General features: G+C 38.5%; 1 long non-coding RNA gene across 1 annotated transcript in view; it reads right to left on the bottom strand.

The window, feature by feature from the left end:
- Positions 1–10,001, bottom strand: part of LOC129737064 (uncharacterized) — a 376,497-nt gene extending 366,496 nt beyond the window's left edge. The window contains exon 1 of the long non-coding RNA XR_008734486.1: positions 8,856–10,001. This is a non-coding gene — a long non-coding RNA (uncharacterized LOC129737064). The remainder of the gene's footprint in view (positions 1–8,855) is intronic.
- Positions 10,002–15,495: the final 5,494 nt, after the last annotated feature.

The following is a 15,495-nucleotide window of genomic DNA, read 5'->3' as shown; positions in this document are numbered from 1 at the left end:
AGCACGTCAGTAGGACAGGATGCAAAATCAAAGCAATAATGAGCTTTTCTTCCACAGTGGAAGCCTTCACTTGGGCAAGTGATTGAGCAGCACTGACCACAGTCCCTCAGTCAGTCTGATTACCTGTGATCCCACTCACTCCCACAATCCCCTTTAATCACCTCGGGACATTTACAAAATTGGTGTTTAGGAGATTAGGAACACTAGATTACTAGATTTCTATTTCAGAAGGGGTAAAAATAGTTATTTTCTGAATGAAGCCATACTGGTTGGTATATTTAGCAAGTAAAGATAACACCAGTGACCTCTATTATGTTAAAGGATTCATAAATAATTAAAATAAAATCTTTGTAACTGGTTAAACATAGACATCTAAATCCAATTTATGCACCTAGATAAGAGGTTTGATTTTAAAAGCCATCTGTTTACTACCTTTCACAGTACTTTCCACTGATCACTTATTTACATACATTTCCTTACATAACTTTTAAAAATTGTTTTCTTGAAACAGTGATTTACAGGGGCACCTTTCTGTGCGTTAAAGCTTCTGGTTTTATCAGCAAAATAAAAAGGGGATTGTAAGTCACTGCTACTGCAACAGTGTATGAAAAATTTAGAACTGAGGGGGGAGAAGGCACAGTTCTGCAAGATCACTGTGTACCTAAAACCATCTCCACAAGTGGAAAATATCAAAAGGTAAGATGTAAAAAGCAGCGATTCATAAATACTAATTAGCATCTTGCCAGTGATTGCATGATAACATTTACTGATGCATAATTGAATAGCAAAAAATTAAAAAACAGAACGCGTGGGTAGATTTAATAATTAATTCCTCCCACGCTAATCAGTTTCTGACTTTCTTCTAATAAGCACAATTATATATTCTTTTTTCTTTTCTTCTTCCTTTGTGAGTAATAAGCTATCAGTCTGTCTTTTTAAAGCTAAAGGGGAGGGGGAACCATTGCAAATAACATAGTAAATATAATTTTTAGCAATTCTAAGTTTCTAAATGTTATAATTGTACTGAAGTTTTTGCTTCATTACTTGATACTACTAGGATTCCTTGTTTTACAAAACAATAGCAATTTTAAGTTTTCCCATTAGAATTGGCCCATCTTCCCTCAAACCTTCTAAACTGCACATTTGTAAGCCGGTGCATTTCCTTATGTGTGTTACTATACACATATGTTAATGGCCATCACCCACTATCCCAACAGCTAGGTTGTGGTTAAGGACAGATCATCTCCACTTTCACAGGTCTAAGCAGACAAAAGAATGCATGTTATTCAACAGTTACAGAGTTAGTTACGTCACGATGCAACTGCCTGGATTAAAGAACTGATTTGCAAGCAGCCGCAGTGAGCTTGTACACCCTTTCACTGTGCAAGGGATAAACAATGTAAAGCACAAGAGGAGCCAGAGACATAGATGAACACAATGCTTAAAATCACACATAGGTCTATTGACTAAGTGTATTATGAGCACAACATATCACTGTAACAGCTACAGGGGAAGTGTCAAACTATTAAGTCAAATCAGAATTTTATTATTTTTTCTTAAACTTCAGCCAAACTTTATATCTTCACAATATTTTGTTAGACCAATATATTCTGCAGTCAAATGCCAGAACAATGACAACAGAAAAATCCCCACAGCAAGGCACACAACCCTCTAGAGGTCATATGGAAACAGAATTGCTGCAACATGGCAGAACACACACAAAAAAATATCCAAATTCTGATACAGCCCTCCCTGCAGGTGGCTTTCACCCTTTCATGCATGGAAAGATAGACTGACGTTTTTTAATCATAAATATATAGGGGGAAAACAGAACAAACCAAACAAATAAACAATAAACCACCAACCCCCACTACCCAAGCTTCCAAAACACCTTCAAGATCACAGGAACAGCATTCTCCATTTAACACTCACCACCAACCACCACCACCACCACACCTTCCAAATATCATTGCTTTTGGCACTTCAGCAAACACCCAAAGAAAAATTGCAGGGGTAAGAGGAGCAGCCCTGGAACCACAAAGCCTAGCACCATCCTAGAAATCCAAACCTTACAGTCATGCGTCTTCAATTGACATGAAATATAAATCTGCAAAAGCACAGGGCTGAACAAAATCCTTTGGACCTGTTGCACCTTCCCCATTAAGCACCAGCCAGCAAACTTAAGTTACTCCAAAACATTTAGCACTAAAATTTTCTCCTCCCATTGCAGGAAACAGAAGCACAAAACCCATCCATATGCACGACACATCCAAGAGCAACTAGATGCCTGAGAGAGCAAATTTCATCCTGAACGCCGTCACACTGACAACTGGGGGATCAGGCCCAGCCAGCAGTGATTTATGAAAGGCGGCTCCTACTCGATGAACCTGTTCTCCTTCTTCAACAAGATGACCCACCTAGTGGATGAGGGAAAGGCTGTGGATGTCACGCTGTCTACCTGGACCTTAGTAAAGCCTTTGATACCATCTCCCACAGATGCTGCTGCTGCTCATGACTTGGAGGAGTGTAGTCTTCACTAGGTACGTCTTCTATGAACAGGTCCAGATCTTAGATCAAGTTGGGGCACACCAGCCCCACACAGCGCTACAGGCTGGGGCAGAGTGGCTGGGAAGTGCCTGGTGGAAAAGGGCCCGGGGTGCTGGGTGACAGCTGGCTGGGCATGAGCCAGCAGTGTGCCCAGGTGGCCAAGGAGGCCAACAGCATCCTGGCTTGTATCCGAAACAGTGTGGCCAGCGGGACCAGGGCAGTGACTGTCCCCCTGCACTGGGCACTGGTGAGGCCGCACCTCGAATCCTGGGTTCAGTTCTGGGCCCCTCGCTGCAGGAGGGACGTAGAGGGGCTGGAGCGTGTCCAGAGACGGGCAGCGGGGCTGGGGAAGGGGCTGGAGCACAAGTCTGATGGGGAGCGGCTGAGGGAACTGGGGGGGTTTAGTGTGGAGAGGAGGGGGCTCAGGGGGGACCTTGTTGCTCCTTACAACTTCCTGACAGGTGTAGCAAGGCGGGGGTCGGTCTCTTCTCCCAAGTAACAAGTGACAGGACAAGAGGAAATGGCCTCGAGTTGTGCCAGGGGAAGCTTAGAATGGATATTAGGAAATATTTCTTCACTGGAAGGGTGCTGAAGCATTGGAACAGGCTGCCCAGAGAAGTGGTTGAGTCACCATTCCTGGAGGTACCTAAAAGACCTGTAGATGTGGCACTTGGGGACATGGTTTTGTGGTGGACTTGGCAGTGCTGGGTTAATGGTTGGACTTGATGATCTCAAAGGTCTTTCCCAACCTAAATGATTCTATGATTCTACTAGTAGACAGAACCACATCAAGCTGTTTGTCTATCCAGTCATACCCTGCAAATTTATTCTCCAGAACCTGGCTAAAATCCATTAGAAGGAAAAACAAAAGAAATTGTGTTTAAAAAGCACCCTGTCATAACCGAATCTCTCTTTCTTTACTTACAATGCTCAAATATAGTAATGCTGCATTCCATATGTGCTATAGAATTGGTAAAGGTAAGTCAGTGTAGCTGGCATTAAAGAACAATTCATAATAGTTAAAGAGTTTTCTGGTTTTGCTTTGTGGGTTTTTTTTTGTGTGTGTGGTTTTTTTGTTTTGTTGTTGGTTTTTTTTTAATCTTTATCATGCATCTGCCCTTCAGAAATTTTATTCCAGAGGGCACCATATTTTGCATTATACTTGTTTTTCCTTGCATTTCACCTTCACGACATGTGACATTAATACATCACTAAAGTGACAGCTTTTTCCAGTAATGTATTGGTTTAACAGTTCACATCAGATTATGCTAGAAAATATTATACTAAACAGATTAAACTCAAGTAAGGTACCCTGGCCAAGGAAGACTGTCAAGACTGGTTCAACTAACAGACAGGATAGCATAGGATCTAGAAACCAAAAGTGTCACAGCTTCTATATACTTGGAACTAGATAACTTATATATAGCAGTATGGATGCTGGGGGGTGAAAGTGCAAGTGCATCTCTGAAGCAATATTTTAACACAATAAAATGTCTTTCATCTGTCCCATTTCTGTCTTCCTGCTACTACTTGGCTAGTAAGTTTAAAGGGTCTGGGATTTTTTTAGGGTGTTTTGTCTGGTTTTTTGGTTGTGTTTTTTTTTTTTTTTTTTTGAGAAAAGGGAAGGGTTTGGGGGGAGGGGGGAATCCTTCTTATTAGCAGAACCACTAGCAGACTTCACAAAATGCTCTAAGTACAGTCTTTGTGTCCAAGCACGCCCACGGTCAGAGGAATGCTGTTACCACTTTAGTCCCTGAAAGGGGACACAAGGGCTTGTGCTCAGGACAAACAGAAATAAGTAATGATGAGACCATACATGGTACCATGACACAGAGCACCAAGGCGCAAGCTATGGGAATAATGAAGATACAGTCAGTAAAGCAGATTGACTACAGGTCAGTGAGGTAAAGGAGGAAAAAGTTTATTAAAAAAAGTACTGCTGAACAGTTTCCCTTTCATTCTTGTTATGAATATTTCTGAGGATCCCCTCTTGGTCTTTCAAGGAATTAGCCAGGTGCTTAAATTTACATTTCAATTTTTTTAGTTTACAAGTTATACAACTGCAGGTTTACTGGAAGTTTGGCTATTTTTGCTTTCTTTTTAACATCAGACAAATAAATTGATACTATTGATTCTACGTTTTCTTGCATATCAAAAGTACAGACCAGGTCACGAATAACCAGTTCATTTGCAAGTAGAAAGAGAAACAGCCTTCTAAATACCATTAGCATAATATAATTATTATGTAAACTTTAATTTCCTTTACTAGACAGAATAAAGTATTAAGAAAGCAGTCTCTGAAGAATTCCTTTTTCTGTCAGTGACTTCGAAGTGGCTTTTTTTCTTAATTGCCTCACAGCAATTACCTTGCATACGTTGATCAAAGAGTCACTAGAAATATTCCTCAACATTAAGCAACACAATGATAACAAACTACCTGTTCATCCTTAATTCAGGGCAGAGGAAATGACAGTTCATCCCACTGCAGCAAAACCACGGGGAGGAAAAACAATTTTGCATCTCAAACTTTTGATAAGAAGGAAGATTACTTACGTCCATGAACTGGCACACTGCATTCAGGGAGTGGCTCTACAGTTGTCATACTACAGTTGCAGAGGTCCTTTTAGCTAGCATCTCCAAAGCAAGGCACATGCCTCACTGTGAATAAGATGCTCTCTGGGTCAGTGCAGAGGTCTTGGGTCTCATCTAATACAGCCTCCAGCAGAGTGGCAAAGTAAAGATGTGTTGTGGGAGAAGCATAAGCAGCAAATCCCATCTTCTCTGCTAATCCCAGCTGAAGTCACTTGTTTGGTATAACTTCACATATTAGCTACTTAATTACTTATTTCCTCCATGGCAGTAAACTATCAATACTGCAAGCTTGCCGGCTTCGGTAAATGTACTGCAGTGAAGTGTTTTGGTTTGGGTGGGGTTTCTTTCCCCTTCTTTCCATAGACCTGATTCAGTAATTTAGCACAGGTGAATCCCATCAAACTACTGTTTCACAAAAACAGGTTAGGAGACTACATAAGCCTATAGAAATCCCAGATTTATTTTGCAACCTCTATTCAGCTAGAGAAAAAAAGCCAAATATGCAGAATGGGAGCTAGCTGAGTGACACTGAAATGGGTCACAGAACCACCAGTTGTTTCAAGGTCCTTACTACATCCTAACTAAAGATAAATACACAGTTTACACTCAAACCACCTGCAGCAGATTCACTGCTACTAAGCCATGATTATTATTTTAAAACTTTGGCAGGAACAGAAGAGGAAGAGGTAAAAGCGTGTTCATGTGAGGGGGAACATCAATAGAGTCGTTAATATTTCACTCTTCCATGAAGAAATCTCACATTGACTTTTTCTTGGTAATTGACAAAACTGTTTGAGATGTCTTGTAGAAGAAATACACCTATGAAGAATTCTGCCCAAGTGAGAAAGCAATATGGGAAAGTTTGTTTCACCTTTTTCTGTGGTAGCTAAAAATAAGTTAGAAAATTATATTTTGATGTCTATACCATAATAAAAACAATTAAGGTTTACAGAATGGAAGAAACAGATGGTTGCTCTTTGTAGAAATTACAGAAGCTTTAATAAAACTCAAACAGGCTAGCAGCTTATCTTGAAAACTCACTCTGATTCTCCAGAAACACATTATCTTTCCTGAATTCCTTTAATCTTGCACTATTATTTGAGAAGAAATAACAAACAAATACTCAGGCTTAAGAAGCTTGAATTTTGCATACTTTGCTGAAAAAACATTATCAGTATTTGACTTAAAAATCACTGCTTCTTTGTCCCAAACAGATAACTTTTTCCAAGGCAGAAGACCTTTCAAACATTTCCCAGCCCCTATAAATCTTTCTCCCTTTGGTCTGCATGAAAGATGATACGAATGAATATGGCAGACACAAGCAAAAGAGTGTATAAATCCTGCCAGTGATTAAGCAAAGTGTTTTCAAACTAGAATGGATGAGGGGGCCTATTTAATATTGGGACTGCTTTCTGACAGTCTTAATTTACACATCAAAAGAGAAATACACTCTAAGATTTTGTCACTGTAATGGTTCTGCTATTACATTAACTAGCAATTACTACACAATGCAATGCAAGCTGACTAGGCTTTAAATGCCAAGTCCCAATTTCCAAACCTCCTTAGGCTGTTATTTCAGTGTCTTCCACACTTTGAAGGGAGAAAATTACAAAGGTTACAATTGCATAGATTAATAATGGTTAAAAATGCCTACAAACACTGTTTTTCTAGCTCTGTGCAAGGAAGCAGAAAAATATCAGTTGTCATTTACCTTTTTCCTCTTTTCTACCCAGTACTGGATATACAAAGCACAGGGGTGGAAACCGGTAGACGTGCTCTGGGACAGCTAATTTTTGCCTTTGAACAGCTTCACAATAGCACACTGCATTGGATCAGTGCCTTAAGTTGGGGGACGTACAGCCAAACAACGTATCTTCTGTGCATGGAAAGGAGATTAGGGGGAACAGATGTTTCTGCTTGCTCTTCCTCATCTGGAATGTTGCTGATATTACTGCAGAGCTTGAGAATATTAAGTGTCCCTTGTTTAAAATGAGATGCTTACTATATCTACTATAATAAACCTCAGTGGTTTATTATACAGCTTTATACGGAAAATCTTCAAGGTCTTCAGACAAAGTCAACCCTATATGTGAAATTCATTTCTGTACATAGCTAAGAATGTTTTCTTTTATGAGCTACTGCAGTAGTTTTCTTTGAAGTACACATACAGGATTTATTAGGAAGAGTGGAAAGCTGCAAAAATGCTTCAAATCTCTACTTCCTAGGAAACACAGTTGTTGTTACTTGTCTTATGAGGGGGATACATCTGCTTTTATTTCTGGCTCCAGAGAAGTAGAGTCAGGGGTATCTTTCCTGAGTTATTTCAAGTCAATTTGTATAACTCTACAACAAAAGTTGTAAAGGCCAAGACTTTTGCAAAGAAAGCAGAACAATTACCTGCACCTTGTCTCCACTTGCATTTCAATAGGACCTAAACCAAAGCAAAGCATGTTCTTACCCAGCACCTCCACTGTGCAGTGGACTCTTTGGAGTCAGACCCCTTTGTCTGTAGTAGCAGGCAGCATTCTTTTGTCATAAAAAAATTACAAAAGGGGTTCTGGTGTTTGCTCTTGGCACTTAGTCTCTTTCCCCCTCTCCCCATACTTTTAACTTTCTGCAGTGTCTGTCAAGTCAGAGCTGGAACTGGGGAATCAGCAGGAACACAGAAGTTCCTCAAAACCCTGCACACATCAGGATCCAGACTGTTGAAGTTAGATGAACTGAGGAAAGCTACTAAAGAAAAAAAGACACCACAGAAACAGGCCTGCCACTCAGCCAAGAGGGCTTCTAGGTTTCACTCATCTGCATCAAGCTATTTCCAAATGTGAACTATTTGTGGCAAGAGATGATGCATTTCCTCTGATGTTTTATTATTTTTGCCTTTCACAGATAAGAGGTACTGCTCACCCAAACCCAGTACCTATTTTGCCTGCATTTCACAGTAGTCACAATTATGAACTGGCCAGCTGCAAATGTTCAGCTTTTGATTTGCCATCTGTTTCATGCAAAGGTTCAACACTGTTCTGGCACAGCTGGATTCTCCTTCATATACTTTGAATTGTTCTTCTGTGACCTCACTCAGCTTTCCCACAAAATGCCTCCAAAAACCTTAATTAATCAGAGGTCAAATGTAATTTGCTTGAATGGAATTATGTCTATTTATAAATAAATATATCATTTCTCTGTTAAGGAATGCAATAAGCGTTTCAGCATGGCTTTCACTGCAATGACATTTGATATCAGATGTCTTGCAATCACCACATTTTCTTTTCCGTGGCTGTTCAAGTTCTTTTTAATGTGAAGTCAGTGGTACCTGCTAAGGTGCATGAGACAAATACTTCAGTACAGTGATAGAAACATCCAAAATAGAGACAGGCACTTAAGAGTTATGCAGGCTGGTCACACAGCTCCATAATTAATCCTTCAAACAAAATTTCAAAGGGTTGACATTGATTGTTAGTGAACGCATTTTCCAGGCTACTTGATGAAATAAAGTTGGCTTGTAATAAGTGTGAAACAGAAAAAATAGATAATACAGTCTGAAGGACTTCATGTATTTTCTATTTATTGCTGTAAATCATGATTCCTAACCAATATAACTGCATGCAGTAGAATTTTTTCAGTTGTTCTCTGTAATTACTGCATACACAATGCAGTTCCCACTCAAAAAAACCAACCCAAGAAAACACGACACAAGTTCTGGTATTGTTTCTTACCTTTAGATTTTCCCACTCATCTCATAAAAAATATGTTACTTCATCATCTTCATTAAAGGCCAAATCAGAGCCGCTGGGAAGACTGACACTGGTAAGCAGGCACTGGATCAGGAGCCCTGGGTTTTGCAGGAGTTACTGTCAAGCAGGGCAGTTCGCACCAAGCACTGGCAAACAGTCCTTAACTGCTCCTTAATGCTCCTTAAATGTCCTTGCGATTTCCTTCCCCAACTTCTTGCCACTTAGTACTTCAAATTAATTGTGCTGAAAGTATGACCTGTAAGTAGGTGTAAATTTAAGCAATTGAAATACATGCAGTACAGTTTTCTGTCTAGAATAGGATTGTGAAAGGGAAATAAACAGAGCAAAGGAACATGTTACATCTACAGACATCTGTGGGCCCATGTTAAATGTCTCTGCACAAGGAAGTTTTACTCTTCCTTTTTGAAAATCCCTGCCAAAGAAACTTTTCTATCCACTTCTGCAATACATGGGTCCAACTGCTATTTCTAGAAAGAGCAGACATCACTCTGCCTCTTGATCCTCTACACTAGGAATTCACCAGCTGGTTATGCAAAGTGCGGACTTCTTTCTCTCTCTCAGAGCTTTCTGCAGTGTAATCTTTGTCCTCTTCAGCATCCATATAAGCAGCATCATGTGCCATTATTTTCCTCAATGTACAGCTTCAAGAGTCTGTTTATTAGACAGCAAGACCAGAAGATTCCTCCAAAGAAAAGAACAAATAGTCCCCTTTGCTATAAATAAGTGGATTTTTTTAAAGTATTTGCTGACTACATTTTTCCCCCAATTTCCATGAAAAGAAAGAAATAAGTTTTCAGGAAGTCAATTGTTTCTTTGAATTGACTTTAAAGCAATTGTAGGAAGACAAGAGAACACTTCTTTTGATCTTTTGCTATTTAAATAGTGACTTCCACTAGAAAGAGATGATGCACTCATAAAAGGAGCCAGTAACTATATTGCTAACCATCTGTTTTTGAATTTGCCACTTAGTGGATACAAATATATATTTTTAGATGACACTGTAAGAAAGCCAGAAAAAGTTAATCATTTCACTAAGAGATCAAACTATTTATTTTCATTATCTTTCTCCTTTCCCTTTAATCCTAGAAAAGGAACCTGTTTAACCTAATAAAGCTATCGACCTGGGCCTTAATTTTCCTTATTTATTCAGTTCCTGTAGAGAAAAATTCCAGACTTAACATCTATCTACTCCACAAAATACAGAGCAGGAGAGAAGAGCTCATGATTTTATTTTATACCAGCTGAAAGTTTCTTCTGCTTTTTCTTTAGTATTCCATGCTACCAGATCTGATGTTCAAAGAACAAGCCAGCTGTCAAATTTTGGAAAAAGGGCAACAAAAAACCCAACACCTTACCAAAGTAAAATTATGTATAGGAGCAGCTCTCCCTAAATCTACTCAGAGGTGCAATGCACTTGTGCATTAGTGGTCATCACCATTCAAGTGCCTCAGGGTACCACCCTGTTGTTGAGCCTGCTGTGCAGTCAGAAGGTCATTTCACACCCTGACTTGTTGGCCAGGGCTGGAATCACACTGCAAAACACCAACCATGGAACTATTAAATCTAATGGTGTTGAAGGTCTCTCTGAAGATTTGGGTAAAGAAAAAAAATGCAACGGCAAACACAAAGAGAGGAATATCTTAACTCTAAACCAGACGATCACAGTGTGAATACTGGAGGCAGTAAGTACTTTATGAAATGCACCTATGTGGTACCTGCAAGCATGGATCATAAGCAGACTAGATTTAGGAATTCAGTCATCTGCATTTATTCATATCAATTATTTTTTTAATAAAGCTGTAGTTTCCCATTATTTATCATTTTATGGTGCTTTGATTCACTTATGCCTTCATAGGAGGGTTTGGGGGATTGGCAGTGGGGGAATAGGTTGCAGTTATGGTTTTAAATAATTTATTTTTCAGTTAAATCCAAACTATTTTAATGATTTATTAAACATTCTGCAGCAGTTGTATTAAACAGAGTCCAGGATAAATTAATGATTAGGTGATAATAGCTGAAGATCCTATAATTTACTCAGATAAATTGATTTTCTTAGAATACTTAAAAAAATGAAAAGCTACATGGCAACGTGTGAAGTTTCATTGTTAAGAACACTATGTACAACTAAATCCTAAAGGAAAAAACAGAAAGGATATTTTTCCTAATTTTTCTAAACTCAGAACAAATATTTTTGTTTTTATTAAAGTCTTTGACAAGATATGGCTCCTCTCTTTAGGGTGATTTAGTTGAAATTCTTTTTTTAAAAAAAGACAGTGCTAAGCCTCTCTGATATAACTAACACTAAATTCAGCTTGTATTAATATGGAACTTTCAGGTTCTCTTCATTGTCTTATCCTTAGTGCATCCCTCTGCACCTACAGCTAACCCAGCTTTCTAAGATGTCTAAAAGTTGTTCTCTTCACCAACAAACTTCTCCTTACAGTATGTTCTTCACAAATTTCTCTCCCTGTGAAGACAAGCAAGGTAACATTGGGATTGTAATGCTTAGCAAAAGCAGGGTCGGGGCAACTCTACAAGTGATGCTGAAGGCAGCTGAATTTAAGCAGTAGCAAAGCCTATTTATTACAGATATTCAAAACCTTAAACTATTGAAATCCCATCTGCATGAAGTTACCAGACAAGCAATTTAGTAAAACTTCACATACCTCTTGCATCACATCACAGGTAGTTGTATTAAACTAACACATGTATATGTATTATATATAAGTGTATATATTATACTTATTATATTCTTATATATAATACATGTATGCATAAACAGGTAGTGCACAGTATGCAGACCTGATAAATGATAAACACAGATTATTCCAATACAATAAAGCTCCTGAAATATCTCACAGATATTAAATTATGTTAAGAAAATAATTCTCAGAACAACTGTGTCTAAGTGCAATCAACACGTATCATCAGAAATGCTGAGCACAAAAGTTTAAGGTAGATCTGCACTTCTAGTGGAGCCTGATCAAATGCTTCACAGGTCGTTGGGCTGCACGCTCTGGGCCAGCACGCTAGTGGAATATCTATTGTGTCTAATGATTCTTTTTGGCCTTGCAGTCATTCAGAACATCTTCAAAGCAAACTATTACAATAAAATCTAGCCATGTCTTACTGGGAAGCGAGCTCTGTGCTATAATCTGTAAAGTAATGAGCAACACAAACTAAGCAAAATCAGCAGAAGATGAAGGCCACTTTACCAAGGCAGACAATACTATGTATTCTTAGGACATAGTGGGGGGGGGAATGATTCCTGCAAAATATACCAGTAATTGTGCTCTAAAAAGGTTGATTGCAATGCTGCAGGCTGCTTCTGTGAATAAGATTAGTAAAGATGCATGTATCATTAAGTTGGCATTTAACAATTTTTTTTTTGAGCTGAAATATTAAAATGGCCACACAACTTTGTTAAATTTTGCCTGTAGTTCAGTGAAGTGATAACTACTTTATTTTCTGAGATACATACGTAAGGATTATAAAAACAATTGCTAATAAACTCATATGATCAGAAATTGTTCCCATAGCTTGTCATCAAAGATAGAATGCACCGTGATGACAGTCAAGTTCACAAACTCATCAAATGTATGTAAGGAGCAATTATCTCAAACCTCACTATAGGATCACTGAAAGTAATTATATGACCATAATTTCAAGGTACATATACTCAGGAGAAATTTTTCTTTAGGCAGTATGTAAACAAATTTCAATTATTTTATCTCTTTCTCTGAAAAAGTGTGTTGCTGCATGAAGTCAAGGCACCATACCATCACTACATCAACAACCCTGTAACCTACGCCACTCAGGACTCGTGCTCCTCCAGGCAATATTGAGAAGCCTCAGTCTGGTACAAGCTTTCAGCTAAAGATCCTGACACAAGTGAGACAAGGAAGCGCACTACTTGCTTAACAGTTTTACCATATTCAAGCAGCACCACTGCAGGATTAGCTGGGGGAAGCAGCAGGAAAATGGAATGAGTAGACACATTCAATTCTATAGGTATGACCTCCAAGGAAGCCCACTATTCTCATCTCCCAGTCCAAGAAAATCCATCCAATGCATAGCATTAAACTTTAGATGAAATCTAAAGCCTATCTGTGAAGTTAAGATATTAACAGCTTTCCAGAAGGAGGGTAGGGAAGGACAATTTTCAGGTCCAATGTATTTTTATGAGCTCAAACCTATATATATATTTATATCTGGAAACCATGTTACATACAACAGACCTCACCCTGCTGTCAAATAATAACATATATTGCCTTGGAACGCTCAACTTTACTAATGGTGTTCGCTGCATTTAAGCCAGTGGCACTGCACGATGGCCACCTGAACATGGAGCTGATGCACACCGTTAATACTTCACACTCTCATCTGCTTTTTACTCATATCATCACTGCCTCTTAACAAAACCCTTCTAGCTAAACAGTAAGACCAAAGCCCTTTCCATAGAAGATCTATGCTTCCTAGCATGCTCGTGGCTCCCTATTTTTATGCAAAACAATGGGAGAATATTGGCATAATCTTAAATACAGTCAATACAACTATCAGCTGGTCCTGGAACTAACACTTTTTAGAAGACTTTTGACTCATCTCACAAAATAGCATGGATCCAGTTCATAACCAGCTACAGTTTACTTCATTATTAGACTGACTGAATTTTAAACTATATTTTTTTATGGTCTACCACTCTCCAGATTTTGTACAGTAACTGACGGAATTTGATGTGCAATTAACTAGGCATTTTTAGTTCCAGGTGCTTTTTGCTATTCATATCTTTCAGAAGTTGATATCATAAAGGAAATCTCCAACATCAAAGATAAAGCAGCTTTACATGGTGAGATTCTTGCAATTAAAAGAAAATTGGACACATCCATAACATTAGCTTTTGCTTAATTGCTAAGCATTCTTTTTTGTCCATGGCAGGAAGGCTCATCTAGATGCAAATGTTCCTCCAGAGAAGCAGAATGATTATTTTTATGACTGTTTTTGTAATTAATGCATTACTAGTTTGGGGGTTTTGTCTTCAGTGTGGTTTTTTGTTTGTTTTCTTTCTCTCAGATTAAGAGAAAAGCAGCACTGCAATCTTAATTGCTCATGAAACAAGAAGCATCTACAAAAGATGTTTTTCTCTGCTGTTGTGGTTTTTTTTGTTTTGTTTTGTTGTTAAACTTGCACTGATGGCTGACAAATTTCTTCACCTCAGTTCACATCTCAGTTTTTTACTGGCCTATGAAGCAATTCAGTCTCCTCAGCCCATTCCATTGCTTCCTGACTGTGACAGCTACATGTTGGATTTTGTCAGACCCTTGAAGTGACAGTTTTGATATAAGGTCATTCGCTGTATGAACAAGGGTTGAGCTACACAGCTCTAAAATATGTTGACTGTGTAGTTTTTATATTAGCTTGATACAAATATGCTGAGTGACCTACTTTGCTTATTTAAAGAGATTGTGAAGGGAATGCTTTGCATTTCTGACAAGGATATTTTTTATTGCAAAGTAGGAAAGAAAAAAAAATTCTGAATGTGAAGGTTTAATTAGAGTAACACAGCATGAATTATAATAGAAACAGACTATAGAGTTGAAATGGCTGGATGCTGTAAAGTAGGCAGCATATATAGAGAATCTAATAAGTCAATTAAATATTAGGGATGGTAAAAGTACAGATAAGCATGAGTCTGTGGATTCTTTTACTTTCAAAAACTTACACTATTCAGGCCATACAGATTCTATACATTTTAGTCTCAAACTGTACATAGCAAGTGTTCCAAAATAACTGTAATGATTCCATTCGTTTCCTATCAAGACACTGAAATGCTTGTTAGTAAGGGAAAACGTTTCCAGGCAATAACATTAAAATAATAAATCAGTATCAGTACTATTAGGTTCTTTGTCCTTTTCAATTAATGATACTACAGGTATTAGAGATTTACATGGTACTTAAGTGCAACTTAACTTCACAGGACAAGGACAAATTCTACAGAGAGGAAAAAAATCAAAACTGCAGACTTATTGTTGCTCTTCCCATAGCCAGAGCAACCATACAAAGCCCTGCTGTACCAGTTTACATGCAAAAGAGATCAGATTTGTCTGAAGTCATCCCAGAGGTGACGCACTGCGGAAATCATTACTTCACAGCTGGAGGCTAGGTTTCATAAACCACTTCCATTAGTTCTGCATGAGGGTATTTCTTTTCACTCTTCAGTCCCACCTTCAGCACTTACCCAAACCCTTCAACTCTTAGTAACTTCTAGGTTTCTGAGGACTGAGTTCACATAACAAGCCCACAGATTGCTGCTGCAAGAATGCTATATCCAGTGGTGGGGTAACACTGGTGTCTTCAAGCTCTTCCCACCAATTCATCACTCTGCAAAACCACATAGGACTCACCAGCTGAATCGCATTTCCAACAGTTTCCAACAGAGTTCCCTACACATAAAACACATACAGGACTGGGCAGCAAAATATGCCACCAAAAAAAAAAGCATGCTGAGTACCCCTCAGAGTCTCCAATATCTGTGTTTTGGTGTTGGCTTTGGGGTTTTATACTTACCACTACAATTTCTACTCATCATTTCAAGCAGATGGGA

This window comes from Falco cherrug, chromosome 11, assembly GCF_023634085.1.
Source record: "Falco cherrug isolate bFalChe1 chromosome 11, bFalChe1.pri, whole genome shotgun sequence".
NCBI lineage: Eukaryota > Metazoa > Chordata > Aves > Falconiformes > Falconidae > Falco > Falco cherrug.
Note: the sequence above shows the minus strand (reverse complement) of the source record. Positions and strands in the feature narration are given on the sequence as shown.